We start from the raw sequence: 15,682 nt of genomic DNA, 5'->3' as shown, positions 1-15,682 counted from the left end.
TACTACTAGTAATCACTCCATTTATCTAGCTTTTATTAAATTGCATGAATTAATTTCATTAATAAATACATATGAATGACACTTATTTAACATATGCTCATGCAAACATATGAGATTCATTATATATTTTGTATCTTAAATTTATAATATACCGAGTTTAAACAAGAATTTCCTTAATGACCTCATACATTATTTTATATTGCTCCAATAATCTAGCTATTCAAGTTATAAGTTCATTCTATCTAAGTGTAGTTATGGGTTCAGTCCATTTAATTTTAGTTGCTCCATTATTATCATGTTTACAGAATGCCTAGAACAAATTAAGAAAATCACTTAGAATAGCAAATGTTGGTATCAACAGCTGGAGCCAGTCATTCCTAACAAAATTCTTTTAAAGGAAATTAAACAAATCGAAATTGTTCTTTTTTTTTTTTTAAATCGTCAGAAGCAATAAGATTAGTTGCATCCGCCGGCTTCATTGACGTTGCTAGGGATTCTTAATTACCATGGGAGTTGGATCATTTGAGACTAGTCAAAATTTCATCTTCTTAATTAATTAACTCTCTTAGTTAATATCTGAATACATGATTAAATATCATACTTAATTAGTTAATGTAAGTGTCATCTAATTGAATTGTATAAATAATTAAATATGAATTTACATAGAATAGGTCTAAACTCAAGATCTTACTGTATAATGATCATGTTCGATAATAACTTTTAAGGTAATGTTTACTCTTATTTATATTATTCAATGAAATAAGTGTTTATATTAGTGTTTAGATATTGAAAGAACGGATAATGAAACGTTAGCCATGAGTGCTTAGTGATTTAACTAAGGATTAAAAAGTTATTATTTTTACATTTAACAGCTAATCTAACATTTATTTTAGCTGAATATTTTTTTTAATCCACAATTAATATTTAACAGCCAATAATTAATAAAATAACTGCTATTAAAAAAGCTAATATTGCTTAACAAACTCAATATATAAGAGCTTGTGAATTCAAATGATGAATTCTTATATTGTTTAACTATTTTTTTATAATTAATTTTGATTAAAATTTAAATTCAAGAGATTTCAAGGTTCTAAAAAAACTAATTCTCATATTTCTCAGTTAAATTATTTTTGAAATATTAAAAAAAATATTAAAAGCCTTATAATTGATCTCCTCTTTTTTAAAAATCTAGGGCAAGTGCTGAGGTAGTACAATATGAATATCTGTGGTTCACACTAACGACCATTATGATTAATTTAGGCAAAAATCAAGAAGTAGAAGCAAGCTATTTCTGGGATTCTTAATTGTTTGACTTTCAACATATGGTTTTTAATTAACTACATTGGAGTGCTACCTTTAAAAAATTTATAATAATGTAATTAAAGGAAAAGAAAATTGCACGGAGTTGTTGAACCAATCTCCATATTAAAAGACTCCGCCAGATAATATTATGCTATACATATTCATGAAGCCGCGTGACTGCTATTTATGGTTAAAAACTATCATACTAAAATAAATAAATAAATAAATATCAATTTTATATATTATAGAATTATCTTTAAAAATATAAAATTTTAAATTTGAATCTTAATTAAAATTAAATAAAAAAAGGTGAGTTATTCTTATATAGGCCAGGATTTGTGCAAATTATGAAATTATATATTTACCATCAACTTAATTGACACGTATTCTATGCTTGATATACAATTAATTGATCAATTAATTAATTATTTTGTATAGGCATAGGCATAGGCATATATATACACTAAATTAGATTTATTAATTAATTCTTAATCCTACTAAACCCACATCCCGCTAATCACGTTCAGAGAAAGATATGTTATGATTTATTAGAAGGCTAGCCATTTATGAATTTTGCATTTCAATTTTTAATTAGAAATTGCTAACTTGATTAATTGCATATTTGCTTGCCCCCGTCTGTTGATGCATTTATGGTGAACAGGGTGCAGTTATAAGTTGAGTCTTACGTGCAAATCTCACAATTAACAAGTAGACAAATTACTTTTTTTCAGTATTATGCTAAATACATTTTTGTCTCAATTTTAAAAATTTAAAAATTAATGATTTAATCGCTATATTTTAATTCCGCCAAATTAAAAATCTCTCCATCACACCAAGTCTTCTAGGTAATTGACAAACCTTATAAGAAAAGTTGAAAAACATAGAATTTAATGAGTAATTTAATTAGTATATGATACAATTAAAAAAAATAAAAGTATTTTTTTTTAATAATTTCCTCTTTTATAAATTTCTAATAAAAAAAAGGCACATAAGGATAACAATTAGCAAAACATCCGAAAAATCTCCATATTCAAACTTGGACTCGATTAGTAATTTCAATATCAATTCAGTTTGAAGTAATTATAATTCATTTTAAATTGTTTATACACGTTATAAATTTAATTATTATTATTCAAATAATATTTGAATTCATTTTATTTTATATATTTTAATTAATAATATATATATATAATTTAATTAATTATTTACATAAAATTAGACTCTTTTGCAAATATTACTATTAAACTTAAATTGATTACAAACTCTTGAATTCATTCTATTGAAATCGAATGATCGGATACCCTAAAGTACTAACCAATCATGAAAGATTGTTACATATTATAGAAGGAAGAAGAGAAATAATAATGTTAGGCAGAATAATCAAGTAGAGAATGTTTTGGAGGGAAATGTTGTTGAGGAAGTTAGAAGGAAGAATTGAATTTGTTAATTAGTCACAGTTAGTTGTGTAACTGTTGTATAAAAGGAAAGATCCTCATCTGTATTCATTCATTCCATTAATAAATTAATAACAGACTTTTCTCTCTCTGATTCTACTCTTTTCTTTTCTCATCTAAGTCTAAATTCTCTTCTCATCTACTTCTATTCTCTAGATCTGTTTTCAATCTTGCATTCAGAGGTTGAATTAGGGTTGAACCCTAACAATTTGGTATCAGAGCAAGGTTATGAAGGGATCAGATCTGCAATTGTGATTATGGCAGTCGCATGATGACCAAATTTGGAGTAGTTACTCAATATTCAATTAATTCAGCTAAAACAGCTGAATTGGAGGAACAGATTAGGGTTATGCAGGAGGTATCGAAGAAGGATAAGGAAGAATTGAGGGGAGAAATTAAGCAAAATGTAGATAAGATCTTGGAGGGAAGGGAATTCTGCCCAAACCAAACGAGAATGGGAATCAGCTATAGAAAGAAGACAATAGTGCTAGATTTACAGCAAACAATGAAGGTGTGTCAAAGTTCTTGCCTAAAGTCAAATTAGTGACATTTGATGGGAAGGAACCTAGGGCTTGGATTAGAAAATGTATCAAATACTTGAGGTGTATGGAGTACCTAAAGATCAAATGGTAGGAATTGCTAGCCTGTTTTTAATAGATAGGGCTGATGCCTGGTATCACAATTGGATTAAGGGGGATGGATCTTATGCTTGGGATGATTTTGAAAGGGAATTGTGTGGAAGATTTGGAGAGGATGGGCTAGAGGATATTGTGGAAGAATTTATGAAGATGAGACGAGAGATCTATTGAAGAATACTTGGATAAGTTTGAGGATATTAGAATAAGGTTGGAAAGGGTGATGCCTAGTTTGGGAGAAGCCTATTTCCTTTTTGGTTTCATTGGAAGATTGAGAGATGACATTAGGCCCACGGTGAGAATGATAAGACCTACTAGCCTTGCCCATGCTTTTGAAATTGCCAAATTTCAAGAACAACTACTTAATTGTAGTAAGAAACCTAATTCTTTCACCAGAACAGTACCAAAACTTCCTTTGTTCCATCATCATCATCTTTTCCTTACAAATCTGCCCCAACTCATCAAAATTTTCCTTATGCACCCAAACCACCCAATTCTGATCAAAATAATAACCTGAAATAGCCCATCTCCACCCAAAAACCAATACTTGCAACCAGTCAAGCTTCTGTCAACCAAACTGCTACTAAACTAAATACTAATACTGCACCTAATTCCAACAATATTAGACAACCAAGGCCCTGCTTTAAATGTGGGGATAAGTACTTTTCTGGTCATCAATGTAAGCAACAGAAATCTGTGATGGCTATTCAATGTTGTGAATATGAGGAATCTGCATTTCAAATGCAAGGGTAGGAAATGGAAGATGGGGAAGAAGTGTGGCATGATGTTATGGAAGGGGATGGAAGTGGAGTTGCAAAGGAGATAACCCTTTCTGTACATGCTATTGAGGGTAGATAGGGGATAAAAACTATAAGGGTGTTAGGGAAGCATAAGAACAGGGAGTTATTGATTTTAATTGACTCTGGCAGCACTCATAGCTTCTTAGATGTTAAAGTAGCAAGGGATTTGAAGGTGCCTGTGGTAGATGTGACTGCTTTTGCGATGCTGATGGTGATGGCAGAAGAATTTCCAGCACTTGTATCAGTCCTAATTTTAACTGGAAAATTCATCATTATTCTTTCTGTTTTGACTTCAGGTTGCTGGATATGGGGAGCTTTGATATGATACTTGGAGTTGATTGGCTGAAAACTTTTAATCTAATTTTATTTGACTTTGAGAGTTCCTCAGTCAGTTTCCACAGGGCTAGTACAATGATTACATTGCAAGGAATCACAAATGCTACTCCACAGCAAACACTTTTGAATTGTATGAGCTGTGGTAAGCTAGTTCATAAGAAGGGAGGAGACTTTCAAACCCCATTATTCTATCTACAGATTTCTCCACTGCAGGGGCCTATTACTGAAAGTGCTGCCATGGCAATTAATTCATCCTCTACTACTTATCCTATGGATTTGCAACTATTATTGGACAAATTCTATTGTATGTTTGAGGATCCTAAAGTGTTGCCACCTTTTAGAAGCCATAATCACTCAATTCCTTTACTGCCATCTGCTCAGCCTATTAATATCAAGCCATATAGGTATTCACACTTCCAAAAGACTGAAATAGAAAAATTGGTGAAAGAAATGTTAGGGAGTGGAGTCATACAGCCGAGTAATAGCCCTTATGCTTCTCCAGTGTTGCTTGTCAAGAAAAAAGATGGCTCATGGAGGTTTTGTGTTGATTACAGAAGATTGAATGATCTCACCATTAAAGATAAATTTCCAATTCCTATTATAGATGATCTTCTAGATGAGCTTCATGGTGCTTCAATCTTTTCTAAGATTGATTTGAAAGCTGGATACCATCAAATCAAAATGAATCCCTCAGATGTTCATAAGACAGCCTTTAGAACACATCATGGGCACTATGAGTTTACTGTCATGCCTTTTGGGTTGACAAATGTTCCAGCTACATTTCAAGCTCTTATGAACCACATTTTTCAACCTTTTTTGAGGAAGTTTGTTTTTGTATTCTTTGATGATATTTTGATATATAGTTCTTCATGGAAAGAGCATTTGCAGCACCTGGAAGAAGTGTTTAAAGTCCTGCAACAATAGAAGCTATATGCTAAGCTTAGCAAGTATTCTTTTGGGAAGCATGAGATTGATTATTTGGGACACATTATTTTTGGCAAAGGTGTAGCAACTGATCCTAATAAGATACAAGCCATGGTATCTTGGCCTACTCCCAAATCAGTAAAAGAACTCAGGAGTTTCTTGGAATTAGCTGGCTACTATAAGAAATTTGTTCCTCATTATGGAATAATTAGCAAGCCCCTTACTGATTTACTCAAAAAAGATGCATTTCAGTGGGATGAGAAAGCACAACAGGCCTTTGAGCAACTTAGGGCTGCTATGTCCCAAGCTCCTATGTTAGCCTTGCTAAATTTTATAAAACCTTTCATAGTGGAGACTGATGCTAGTGGCATGGGTATACGAGTTGTGCTGCAGCAGGATGGGAATCCACTTGCCTTTATTTCTAAGGCATTTGGTCCTAGGACAAAGTCTTTATCAGTTTATGAAAGGGAATTATTAGCTATAACATTTGCTGTACCAAAATGGAGACATTACTTGGAACAGGGACCCTTTTTCATAAAGACTGATCATGAAAGTATCAAACACTTGTTAGAGCAGAGGCTGCATACTAACTTGCAACTTAAAGGGGTTTCTAAATTGCTAGGTCTGCAATACAGAATCCTATACAAAAGAGGGGTGGATAATAAGGTGGCAGATGCCTTGTCTAGGAGACCTGCACTTTGGAAGCTACTTTACTGGCCTTGCATTCTTCCTCTCTGCAGCTTACTTGGATGTCACAATTAATTCATAGCTATGCTACTGATAAGCAAGCTACTGACTTAATTTCTCACCTCTCTATTGATGGAAATGCACATCTTGGGTACTCTTTGAAAGATGGACTATTGTTTTACAAAGACAGAATTTATGCGGGCAGAACAGGGCATTTGAGGGAGCACTTATTGGCTCTCTATCACAACTCACACTTACGAGGACACTCAAGAATTAATGCTACTTCAGTGAGACTTAGCAGGCATTCCTTTTGGTCTGGGATGCTTAAGGCAGTAGTGGAGTGGGTCAGAAGTTGTTATGTTTGTCCCAGGTGTAAGGTTGAGACTTGTGCCACCCCTGGGCTATTACAGCCCTTGCCTGTTCCTCATCATGCTTTGTAGCACATCACTATGGACTTTGTGGAGCAGTTGCCAAAGTCCAAAGGCAAAGACACCATTCTTGTGGTCATTTGCAAATTTACTAAGTATGCTCACTTTTTTCCACTTCAGCATCCCTTTTTAGCTTCTGATGTTGCCAAATTATTCTTGGATTTGGTCTTCAAATTACATGGCTATCCTATTACTATTATCTCTGATAGAGATAAGATTTTTACTAATTCTTTCTGGAAAGAACTATTTAAGTTGTTGAGGACCAAATTGGCTTATACTTTAGCATACCATCCCCAATCAAATGGTCAGTCTAAAAGGCTAAACCAAAGTCTGGAAGGGTACTTGAGGTGTATTTGTTATCAACAACCACATTCTTGAGCCAAGTGGTTACCATTGGCAGAGTGGTGGTATAATACTAGCCATCATTCTTCCTTGAAAATGACTCCATTTGAGGCTCTCTATGGTTACAAACCACCTCTCTTAACATTTTTGCCTTTGGATAATACTGTTGTTGGTGCTGTTGTTGACTTTTTGAAGGATAGGCTGCACATGTCTCAGCTAATTAGGGAGAATCTACTAATGGCTCAGAATAGGATGAAACAGTATGCAGATAAAAAGAGGTCTGAAAGGACTTTTGAAGTGGGGGACTGGGTTTACCTTAAGTTATAGCCCTACAGACAAACATCAGTGGCTCTAAAAAAGAATTTCAAGCTAGCAACCAGGTTCTATGGTCCATTCCAGGTGGAGGCTAAAGTGGGTTCTGTTGCTTATAAATTAAAGTTACCTCCCACAGCATCCATTCATCCTGTTTTTCACGTGTCACTCTTAAAGAGAAAAGTAGGTGAAGGTACTGTTGTAGTCCAAGATCTTCCCACTTTTCAAGATGACACAATTGTGGTACTGGTAGCTCCTGAGAGGGTGTTGAAGACAAGAGCTGTAACTAGGCAACAGCAGCAGGTCCTTCAAGGCCTCATTAAATGGCTTCATTTGCCGGAGAAGGAAGCTACATGGGAGGATCAGTCTTTTATCCGGAGCCAATTTCCTAACTTCAAATCTTCTTGGGGACAAGAAGATTGTCTTGGGGTGGGGGGGGGGGGTTGGTTTTGTTACATATTATAGAAGGAAGAAGAGAAATAATAATGTTAGGCAGAATAATCAAGTAGAGAATGTTTTGGAGGACAATGTTATTGAGGAAGTTAGAAGGAAGAACTGAATTTGTTAATTGGTCACAACTAGTTGTGTAACTGCTATAGTTGTGTAACTGTTGTATAAAAGGAAAGATCCTCATATGTATTCATTCATTCCATTAATAAATCAATAATAGACTTTTTTCTCTCTGATACTACTCTTTTCTTTTCTCATCTAAGTCTAAATTCTCTTCTCATCTACTTCTATTCTCTATATCTATTTTCAATCTTGCATTCAGAGGCTGAATTAGGGTTGAACCCTAACAAAGATGTGCCACTTTCTTGGTGGCAGCGCAATCTGAGATAGAAGTGTTAAATAATTCTGAAGTTACCATTTCCTAAACTATCTTCTTTCAATGAAATGGTTCGTCATATTTCATAAGCTTGGTTAGCCTAGGTTGTAAGTTCTACCAATGCGTGCTATAACATCACTCATTCTAAAGGTAAAATGATGTTTACTAGTGACACAAGCTCTAATCACTATGCTTCATATCAAGTGTGAACCGCCACTAAGCTTCATATCATCATTATGCTAATGTTGTCAAATACATGTCATGAACCTTATTTTTTACAGCACTAATTATGTTTTAGAAGCTCAAAAATGATCAAAGAAAGAGATTGTTAAACATTGAAATAGTTACATTCAAACATATATGGCTCCACGACTCCAGCTAGCTACCTACACAGCAACATCTTCCCTGTTTCAGAGGCTTGTTAGAGGCATGCATGGACTTAGAAGAAACAACAGTAAATGCGAACACTAATCAACAGCCTCAGTTTGCTGTATTAACACAAACTTATCTAATCCTAGGTATAATCCATTACAATCTAGGGGAAGAAATCATCATGACAGTAATAAAAGCATCAATGGACATAATCTGAAAGCCTTCAAACCAGAAGTACCTTACACACACATGCAAAAGAAATACAGATATATTGACTTGCAGTTTACATTTTTTGTTAGGATGCACCTATAGAGAGCTCGAACTCATATGAGAAAGAGCTCATTAATCATTAAATTAAATATTTGCATATAAATTTGTGTACTTTATATGAATACTTTAATTAATTTTGTATAAATCTCAATACAATTATTAATCTAATGGTTCGGAAGCTTGTTCTCATATGAGTTCGAGCTTAATTAGATGTATCATATTTGTTATTTGTTTTTGTATTAGATAGTAATTCAAAGAGTCAAGAGGGGAGAAAAAGTTTAGCCTGTATAACACATTCGAAGTTTTGATATATCATGTCTAGCCTAAATATTCCAAAAAGAGCAAGTACATCACAAAGTAAAAAACTCACATCAATAGTGTTTTGTCCCCCTCTCCCACAACTACTTACTGATGTTCTGTGACCAGGATAAAATATTACAATACATGAAACAAATTGCATAATTGCCAAAAAAGATTAAGGGCTATGAATGGGACAATTTGGCTTACAAATAAGTAGAAATCAACAACACAAGAAAAAACAAAAATTCAATAGCCAAACTAATTGCAAAATTGTATTTCAATGCGAGACAAACTTCAAATCCCAAGATATAATTAAACCATCAAGAAACAAACCTTGCAGAAGAAAATTTTCATCCCAAGGCTAGAAATTAGGAGTTTTTTCTTGCTTTTGCGTCATGGTTTCTCCATGGATTCAGTGCTTCTTTGATTGCCAGAGCTTCAGGGGAGCTCTCCCAAGCCTGCTTCTCAGACTCCAGAACAGTCACTTTATCATCTGCATAAAACCATAACAAGTAAATTAAAATTTATATCAATTGATAGAATGAGTTAGGTGCTTTATTGCTCTTAATATAATGTAACATGGAACAATTCCACAACATAACATCAAAGAAAAGGAACAAGCATCCAATGGCAATCAGACAGAAGCAACTGAAAATAGCTGGAGAAAAAAAAAAGAAGCTTTTTATCAAAACATTGAGCCTTATACAACACACGAATCAATCAGCCGATACAATAAAGCACATGCACAAGCAACCTTGTCTTTGTTGCAGACTTCAACAAATGAACCACTCTAGATTGAAGTGCACGAATAGTGGTTTATAGTGTCAAAGATGCTTACTTTCACAGTTTAAAAGCATGACATCTAACTTTTAATACAACTCAAACCATTTAACTTTCATGATTTCAAACTAGGAAGGAGCATTCAGTGAGATACAATCATCACAAAGCGATAATTCAATACATTAACATAAAATAGCATTGTAAAAATAGTACTAATAAAAAAAAAAAAAACACTGCTACATGTTAGAAGAGAAACCCATATCCATTCAATGAATCTCCCGTCAGATTTTCTTTTATGTGTAGAAAAGTCAATTTCCTTGAGTACATATTGTTCAATTCCAAAAATTTTGAAGATAATCAAACACTGCAATTCCAAACGTAACCTCAAAGATCAATTAATAAGATGATGTAAACGATTCGAGCATTTCAGCAAAAACAAAGAAATTAAATAACAAGTGATAAAAGAAAAAAAAAAGGGTTAAAATTAGCAAAGAAACGTATGAAGAGGAAGGTTCTCACACAGAATCCGGTCTTGATCATGAACAGCTCCATGGAAGCTCCAGTTAAAGCAGAACCGATCGCTATTTTCACATACCAATCCAGAAACTTCATTATATGAGCATATGCAACTCTTCGTCTCCTTCTGTTCTTTGTGCTCTCTGCTATGGTGCTCAATCTCCGCCTTCGACACTCTGAAATCTCGGATTCGGAGAGACTGACCAGGAAACAGGTTTTGGGCCATACTGGCCCATACTAATTTTAATAGGCCCAATAATTTGGGCCTGGGTTTTCAACATATCAGCCTCGGATAATACACCTATGCATTTTTGGGGTGACATCCTAACGGCGTGTCGTTTTGAAAGAACAATGTATCAATTGCTTAGCAGGAACCAAGGGGATTGGTGAATCACAAGGGCTGACAAGGTTCGAAAGTCGCAAGTACTTCATCGATCTGAGTAAATTATGAAGGAATTTAGCAAATTTTTTCAATATCATCAGCTTATGAAGGATTCCCAGAGGCTTCAAATTGGATGAGATGAACTCTTATTTGTTTCAAATCAACTTCAAGATTAGTAGATTACTGCTCAGTCAAGATCAGGTTTGTCGTAGACGGTCGCAAACTGTTCGATGAAATGCCTTGCAGAGATACGGTTGCTTAGAATTTAATGCTTACTAGCTATTCTCAACTGGGTCTTCATCTCTCTCTCTCTCTCTCTCTCTCTCACACACACACACACACACACACAGTCTCTTTTCTTTCAAATGAGAACCAGCAACAACAAACTGACCACTTCACCTCCACTGCAACTGTAAGTGCATACGCAGGTTCAGGGTCCATTTTAAACGGAACAAAAATGCATGCTCTAGTTACCGTTTCAGGTTACCAATCTTCATTGGCAGTCAATAACTCCTTTATAGATAATTATGGGAAGTGTTTGAATGCTTTTAGTGCTGATGATGTTTTAAAAGAAATGGATGATGCTAATGAAGTAGCATGGTGTTCGCTTTTGTTTGCGTATAAAAATTCTGGTCAATTTTAACGCGGCAATTGAGATGTTTAATTTAATGCCTAGAAAGGTGAATATTGCTTGGAATACAACGATTGTTGCCCTTGGCCGATATGGTGAAAATGAAATATGTTTGGATATGAGACAAAGTTTGTGTGAGCCTGATCAGTGGACTTTTCAGTGCCCTTACAAGTTACAAGTGCTTGCACTGAATCATCAGAGTTTTTATGCGAGTATGTGTTGCATAGTGTCATTATTAAGAGTGATTGTAAATCCACAGTGGAGGCAAAGAAATTCTGAGCTTTTGTGCTAAATTTGTTTCCCTGAATGATGCCATTGAATGCTAACACAGGTGTCTCAGAATGCTATTGTTGATGCTCATATGAAAGTAGGGAACATCCAAGAAGCGTTGCTCTTGTTTTTTTTTCGTTGTATGTGTGCCGGAAAATAACAACGTTTCATGGACATCTATGATTACTGGGTATGCAAAAGATGGTTGCGGAGAAGAAGTTCTTAGCTTCCTTGCTGGCAAGGTGGGAATCACTTGCTTCCATATGATTTTATGTTTGCAGCTGTCCTTCATGCGTGTTCTAATTTGGCAGTACTAGGTATTCATGCATATATTGGCAATGGCTTTGTTAACATGTATACTAATTGCAGAGATTTAGATGGGTCAATTCTCGCGTTTGCTGATATTTGTGAAAAAGATTTAGTCTCTTTTAATGCTATGTTGTTTGCATTTGGGTGGCATAAAAAGGCTAGCCAAGTTTTACAGTTATATGAATATATGAAGGCATCTGGGACAAACAAAACCAGATAAAATGACCGTCATTGGCATGTTAGTAACCTGTAGTTACTCAAGGCTTGTAGAAGAAGGTAATGTGCTTTTCTAATCAATGAGGTCCCTTCATGGGCTTTACCTATGAGGCTCACCATGGGGCATGCGTTTTGGTTATGCTTGGACGAGGTGGCTATTGGAGAAGCAAAAGAGTTGGCTAATAAGCATTCAAAAACAAGCCATATTGAATCCAACTCATGTGAGGATTTGCTGGGAGCATGTTTTGCACATAGTGAAGTAGAAATTGGAACTTGTTTTGGGGAGGCTTTGAAGGTTTTAGAGCCTTATAAAGAGCTAAGCTATGTGCTGCAATCAAATTTGTGCTATGCGGGGGTGCAATGGAAAGAAGCAGTGATGGTTAGAAAGGCAATGGTAGATGAGGGGTTGAAAAAAAAAATGCCTGGTTGCGGTTGGATTGAAGTGAGAAATAAGGTGACATCATTTGCAGCAGGAACCATTTACAATCGCACATGGAAGAGTCATGTAAGATATTATACTTCCTGGAGTTTGAAATGAGGAGTCCATGCTTTAGTGATGGTAGGAATTGACTGAGTTCCAAGTCAGATCTTCAGTTATTACAGAGGTGAATTTCACGTTGTTAAGAGTGTTAAGCGCAAATGCTTCATATATAATTTGGACAATTCTTTTGTCATAAGATAATTTTTGAGAATTATTTTGTTAACATGATATTAGAGTCAATCTAATTTTGATATTGGTCTCCATGGCCAACCCTACCCTAGACAATGCAGAGTTAGGTTAAGTCAATTTTATTAATACAAGTCAAGTTTGATCTCATCAACCCAGCAAGGATTGTCAATTTTTTAATTGAGTATTCTTTTGATCTGGATGTTGCAACACTCAATTATTATTTTCTTTTATCACTCATCATTTATTTAAAAATTCAAATTGTTAAATTTAAATAAAATTTATTAAAATGTTTTAATTATTATTGATTGAGTTGAAAGTTTTATTCCATGTGATTTTACTAAATTAGTATTTTTCCTAAAAAAATATTTTTGCATAATTTAAGACTGGGTATTAAAAAATATATATGTTTATTGACTAACTAAACTTCACATTAATTAATTGGGTAAATTATACAGAGGGTATTTCAATTCAGAAATATATAATAAGAAGATATTTAAACTTTAATTTATAACATAAAACTCTATAATCTTAATTTAAGTAATATAAAGCCCTCTTATTAATTAGTTTTCATGTTATTTATACTATCATAACATCTATTAAATTTAAAAATTATATTTTCCTTGGATTGGTAGTTTTGTGTAAATAAATTATGGGTTATTATGCAATTGCCAAGTATCACGACCCAACCTATGGGCCGGACCGGCACTAGGACCTGGGCTAGTCTAAAGCTCCCGAGGCCCATAGTAAGCCTAACTATTCCTTAACCCAACTCTAAGGCCCATTTGGGCCCAATTTCAAGAAATCAACCGGACAGAGTCCGGCCATAAAATGGACATTTCAACGGGGAGTTTTTGACTCACCCGACCTATAAACACAATATATATCAATTGGGGAGCTCAGCTCACCCTCCACATACACAAATCATCATAAAAATAAATGAGAGCTCAGCTCCCTCATCCAGTCCATCAAATATGCATACAATAATAAGTTTACAGGTACAAAGTAAAAATTTATATTGTGGACCCAATTCAATAAATACTTCTAACACATGCGGAAATTCTAGAGTTAACAAGTTTATACAGACATTAATAAATGACCTGCGAGGGAGAAAAGCAGGTTAACCTCAAAAATGTCCTCCTGTGACCTAAAAAAATATTGAACAGGAGTGAGTGTTCTACTCAGAGAGTAAAATATCAATTTTAACCATAATCTCTATAACCATCTAAAACTAATGCAACCTGTGGAGTGAAATGCAACATCAACAATATTTTCACATCATAACAGCAAAAAGGTAATTTGGAGCACTCACACACCCAGTAATATCAATTATAATATATGGGAGCTGATCCCCTATACAGCTCTCTTAAATCCAACCTGGTGCCAGCGAAGAACTCAAGTCGGACTTTCGCTTAATAAACCAAATCGGGGTCCCAGCGAAGAACTCAAGCCGTGACTACCCCCAAAGGATAGGGCCCCAGCGAAGATCTAAAGCTATGACTACCCGTCCTATCCATAGTCCACACCATATCACACGCACGCCAACGCACGCACACTCCTCCAAATTACCACAACAACATCCATGGTACTTTAACAGTTATGAATGCAACATAAATCGTGCCTAGAGTTTAACTACATAAATATATGCATATAAGTGATGCATGGGCATGCTTGAACATATAATAATATCGAAATTACAATTAAAATTAATATTTTACTCACAAACTTGACAGCAATCACTGTGGTGGCTGGACGGAGGAAGAAGGCTGTCCCGGCTCACCTGACAATTACATTACAATTATTTAATACAATTGACTCAATACAAATCAAGAAAAGACCAAATACGTCCTAAGTCGTGCCGAAAATCCGGCAGAGTCTCCCCTACACCTAGGACCTATCCAATCTGCAAAATGGCTCAAAACACACTTCTATATTCACAATTCATATATCCACAACTCAATCACTTCACACAGCCCCTCCTGGGCCCATCAAATCAATCATCCATCACAACATGTAAAATTTCAATTTAGTCCTTATGATTGATCATTTTTGCAAAAACTGCCCAAATAAGCTCTAAAAATTCTAAAATTTTGCCCCGCAATCCTTAGCAATATTACTAGTGTATTGCAAAAAGAATCATAATTTTCTTAGCTACCACGAGTATTTTATGGATTTTTAATCCTATTTAAGCACTAGAAAATTACGAAAAAGCAAGGTTCGGGTTTACCTTTGCCGATTCTGACTCCGGGAACGCACTCGGGACGTTTGACAATGGTGGGGTAGCCAAAACCTCGATTCAATTCGGAGACTTTTTCCGGTAGCCGATCTGTCTGGCCAGAAATTCACAGACCTGGACAATTGTCGAATTTTCGCGAATTGAAGATACCTACACGAAGCCCACAACACGGGAGTTAGTACATAAATTTTACGGAATTTTCTAAGCTCATTAAATGCTCAGAAAAACACTGCGAAGTTTTGTGGGACTCACCGAAAAACGGTGTCGAAAAAATTTAAAATTTATATCGCCGCGAAGCTCTCGACGAGTGGAGCGCTCTGGTACTCTCGGTTTTCTCGTGGGGTTCACGGTTTGCGAGAAATTTAGCCCAAAAGTCAAAATGGGCTAAAACTTCCCGGGCAAAAATTGGACAAACCGCTCGATGGATCTCGGCGTTCTTGGTGTCTATAGAAAGCTCTCGACAAGTAGATGGATTTAGACATAAGACCCGGTCCAATTGGTGGCCGGATCGACCGGATTTTGGCCAGGAAGACGAAGAGTCACGCGCGCTCAAGGGGGCGTTCACGCGCGTTTTCTGGCCGCCTGGAGCGTCGCCGGTTGTGGGGAAGGGTGGGGCGGCGCCAGCGAGCTGGGGTAGCTGGGGAGGCGGCGGTGCAGCGCGGCAAGGGGAGGAGGGAGGAGAGAGAA

At 35.4% G+C, this 15,682-nt stretch overlaps 1 long non-coding RNA gene and 1 pseudogene across 1 annotated transcript; one reads left to right on the top strand and one right to left on the bottom strand.

The window, feature by feature from the left end:
• Nucleotides 1–8,245: 8,245 nt before the first annotated feature.
• Nucleotides 8,246–9,475, bottom strand: LOC131179512 (uncharacterized). Its single transcript, XR_009148422.1, has 2 exons — nt 9,322–9,475; nt 8,246–8,451 (listed from the first exon to the last, which is right to left on the bottom strand). It is a non-coding gene; the product is annotated as an uncharacterized LOC131179512 (long non-coding RNA).
• Nucleotides 9,476–10,610: 1,135 nt separating this feature from the next.
• On the top strand, nt 10,611–12,903 carry LOC110631946 (pentatricopeptide repeat-containing protein At2g36980, mitochondrial-like; annotated as a pseudogene).
• Nucleotides 12,904–15,682: the final 2,779 nt, after the last annotated feature.

The sequence above is a fragment of the Hevea brasiliensis genome, chromosome 4 (genome assembly GCF_030052815.1).
Source record: "Hevea brasiliensis isolate MT/VB/25A 57/8 chromosome 4, ASM3005281v1, whole genome shotgun sequence".
Taxonomy (NCBI): domain Eukaryota; kingdom Viridiplantae; phylum Streptophyta; class Magnoliopsida; order Malpighiales; family Euphorbiaceae; genus Hevea; species Hevea brasiliensis.
This window is presented reverse-complemented; position numbering and strand designations above follow the sequence as displayed.